This window comes from Haemaphysalis longicornis, unplaced genomic scaffold, assembly GCF_048455015.1.
Source record: "Haemaphysalis longicornis isolate Haplotype H1 unplaced genomic scaffold, Haemaphysalis longicornis Haplotype H1 scaffold_27, whole genome shotgun sequence".
NCBI lineage: Eukaryota > Metazoa > Arthropoda > Arachnida > Ixodida > Ixodidae > Haemaphysalis > Haemaphysalis longicornis.
In genome coordinates this window covers 1,128,738-1,133,083 of record NW_027526325.1, presented here as the reverse complement: position 1 = coordinate 1,133,083, position 4,346 = coordinate 1,128,738, and positions in this window count along the sequence as shown.

Sequence of the window (4,346 nt, the reverse complement as noted above, 5' to 3'; positions counted from 1 at the left end):
AAAACAAAAAGAAACGCAGCAAGCTAGCATAACTGTACACAACAAGCAAGAATTACACAATGTTGACTATGGCATTTTTGAAAAGCGTGTGATTTATAATTGTTGCTGTAGGAGAGGGAAGGCGATTCCATTCTAATGACGTACGAGGAATAGACGACTGAGAAAAAGCGGTCGTTCGGGTTGATGCAATACCGACTTTGTGAGCATGATCAAGGCGAGAAGAAACGTACAATGGAGGCAAAATGAGTTCTTCATGCAGACGTTGGTGATGAAATATTTTGTGGAACAACGAAAGTCGGGAAATTTTACGTCGAACTGCTAGAGATTGAAGGTTAAGGGTAGATTTCATTGTTGTTACGCTGGCGGTTCGGTTATAGTTAGACAGGATGAAATGGGCAGAATTGTTTTGTACCATTTCAAGTGAGTTTATGAGATTGTTACAAGAAGGATCCCAAATACACGGGGCGTATTCTAATTTAGACCGAATGAGTATTTTGTACAACAGTAGTTTAAGGGAAGATGGTGCCTTTGCAAAATTACGCCTCAGGTAACCCAGCATGCGATTTGCATTGTTAATAATATGTTCAATGTGAACGTTCCCGGTGAGGTTGCTTGTAATGTTAACACCGAGATATTTATAGGAAGGAACAGAGTCTAGGGCGATGCTATCAAGGTAGTAAACAGGTAATGGGTTATTTTTTCTAGATACACGCATAAATTTACACTTGCTAACATTGAGTTCCACGCGCCACTTTAAGCACCAAGCCGTTATAGAATTCAGGTCAGTTTGAAGGGTGGTAAGGTCATTGTCACATATTATTTCTCGGAACACTACGCAATCGTCAGCAAATAAATCTTTATTAGATGAGACGCAGGACGTTAAATCATTAACATATATTAGGAAAAGCAGAGGGCCGAGAACAAAACCTTGTGGTACACCGGATTGAACGAAGGTATTACTAGAATTTTGGTTGTTAATCGAAACAAACTGCAAGCGAGTAGTTAAAAAAATCTCAAGCCATGCAAGAAGTTTCGGTTCAATATTAAGCTGACGTAACTTGTGTAGTAGTAGTTTATGGCACACCTTGTCAAATGCTTTTGAAAAGTCTAGATATATGCAATCAGCAGATGATGATCGATCAAGTATGGCATGAAGCTTATGTGTGAAAGATACCAACTGTGTTTCACATGAGTAACTTTTGCGAAAACCATGCTGTGTTCGCGTAAAAAATGAATTTGATTCTAAGAAATTAACAAGGTGTGAAAAAAGAACATGTTCGAGTATTTTACAAGGGATGCTAGTAAGTGAAATAAGTCGGTAATTAAGCGGCGAGTTTTTGTTTCCCGATTTATGAATCGGAATATAAATATTAAACCACAAGGGGCCGAGAATGGAACCCTGCGGGACACCTTCTTTATAGTTTTACAGTCGGAGAACGAGCCAGTTGCAGCTACCACGTATTGCCTATCAACCAAGTAATTTTTTAATAGAGTAAGTGCTGGACCGGTTATACCATATGCTTCGAGTTTCATGAATAAAAGTTTGTGATTGATGGTATCGAAAGCTTTTGTGAAGGCTAAGAATACTGAGCCAACATATTTACCAGAATCAATAGATTTTTTAATAAAATCGGTTAATGTTAGTAAAGCCACGCTAGTGGAACTTCCCGCACGAAAACCGAACTGTGAATTATCTATTACGTAACAATTTCTTAGATAGTTAAGCGTTTTGCAAGTAACTGTTCGATGATCTTGCTCAAACTGGAAAAGATTGAAATTGGTCTATAGTTGTTAATGAACTCCTTGTTACCTTTCTTAAATACTGGAACAACCTTGGCCCTCTCTAAGTTTTTAGGAAAAATGCCAGACTTGAAAATAGTATTAGTTATGATGCGCATTGTTTCCGAAACGATATGAGCAAGAAGTTTTAAATGACGCATCCAAATGTTATCCAAACCAGGACTGGTATTTTTGAGGTTACAAATCGTTAAGTACACCTCATTGGCAGTAACGGGGTACAGATAAAACGAGTGTGGGGAGCGTGGTAGGGATTGCTGATCAGTAGTGGTAATGCTTAGGGTTGATAACGAGAAAAAGTTGCTGAAAGCATTAGCAACATCGGATGGCTGAAGAAAGACTGTCCCGTTAAAGTTAATTTTCTGAAAATGATTACGCGAGGACACTATATTTAAAAAATCACCGATTAGTTTTCATTTTTGGGGGGGTTATGGCTATTATTCGTAAATTCTGTTTCATAATATTGCCTTTTAGCAAGCTTAAGTAAATAACTGAGAGTATTAGTATATTTTTATAACGTTGGGCTAAAGCAGTGTTAAAAGGTTGACGTTTTGTTTTCCGGTAAAAGTTATCTTTTTTACGTAAACGGGTCAGTAAGGCATTCGTCATCCAAGGGTTGCATGCGTGTTTGTACTGTTTTTTACATTTAAAAGTTGTTGTGCTCAACGATACAGCCTTCAAAAACAATTTACAGAATTCATGGAGAGCCTTCACATCGTCAATAGCGGTATTAACACCAGACCAGTCAGTACTGAGAATGGAATCAGTAAATTTCTGTTTAGAAAAAACAGAAGTAAAAAAGGGTTTATCAGGGAGTGAAGCTGAACGATCTAATGAAACAAAAATGGATAATGGTCAGTTATGTCAGTGCACAATACAGCAAATACTGGAGTCGGGGTTAGATTAGGTAATGCGTGATCTAGAAGTGTTTTAGAACCCCTAGGGCTGCATCTTGTGTAGGTGTTAATCAGGAATTCGAGTCCATAGCCAGAGAATCAATCAGTGTAGTCAGTATATACCTATGCACTTGTATCGAGAAGGTTAATGTTTATGTCACCTAACATCAAAACGTTGTTATTTTCGGATTATAGCTTGTTAAGAATCGTATCAAGAGCATGAAGAAACTCAGGAACGGAAGATGACGGGGAACGATACACTGAGCCAAGAACAAAATTTTTACGATTATGTGCAAGTAAAGAATCTTCTATTTCTAACCAAACAGCTTCGCAGTTGCAAATATTGAACGATAGATCATGCCTGCGGGTGTAAACGACGGTGGGATCAAGGAAAATGGCAGCCCCTCCATAGTTATTCGAGGGTCGATGGCAGTATTCAGCCTGATAAGATGAAAATCCATGCAAGTTATTATCGCTATCAGAAACCCACGTTTCAGAAATGCATATTGCTGAGAAATGGTGGTTGAGGGATATGATAAAGTTATTGATATTATCATTATTTTTTCCTAAGCGTCGCGCATTGAAGTGCATGAATGAAAAATTATTTTTGTGTAGAATATGATTAAAGTTGTCTGCAGATAACAGCGACATGAAAGTTTTGGGCGCGCAGTTGCGCGGGGCAAGCGGCAAGAGATGACATGAGCGATATTAGGTGAAAACGTGCAGGTCAGATTCCGATGAAATGGGATACGTCCTGCTGTCGCTTGTCTTACGTGCCAAGATGTGGCGGTTGTCAGTCCACAAGAACTGCCAGCCCTTTAGGAGTGCCATGAATCTAGCAATCTATCATGAACTGATTTCTGTTCCATTGCTCGCTTTTGTCACGACTGCTCTGTGATACAAACATATCACGAAGCAGTCATGAGTGAAAATAGACCTTCACTTGCGGAAAAAAACTTAAGTGCAAAAGCACTTTTAGAAGGTGGTGCGAATTCCAGTTACATATCAGCCCTCTATGCTTCACGTGCAATTTTTAAACAATTGTTTACACTGTGATTTTATAAGCCACTTACAATGCAATGTCTATTTTCTCCAGCCGCCCCATTTTATACAAAATAAAAATTGAAGAATGCTTCCGCCTAGCAATACTTTAAACGAAACCCAAACGTACCATATATTCAGCCTTTATCAAAATTTTGTGGGCCACGGTGACCGTGGCCAGAGCAGGTGCGCGGCCAAGCCGGGGTGCTGCGCGTGCCGCTGTCGGCTGGTTGCACGGCCAAAGACAGCGAGGGGAACTTTTCCTCTTGCTTTGGTAGTGTGTCCAGCGCGACAAGTGCTGCGCAAAGTGCCTGCGCTGAAGCGAAGGGCGCCTGCTCTTGGAAACTGGCCTCGCTGCACTTATTGCGCCAGCTGGACTACGAAGAGAAGCACGAATCTTCCCCTCGCTCTCTTTAGCCGCGCAACCAGCCGATAGCGGAAAGCGCAGCACCCCTGCTTGGCCGTGCGCCTGCTCTGGCCAGGGTCGTCGTGGCCCACAAAATTTTGATAAAGGCTGTACACTCCTAGTCAATGTCTCATTTACTGTTTCGATGCTCATCAAGTTGCTCATTTGATATTGGAGTCACAGCTCTACTGCTGATGCTTTTTTGT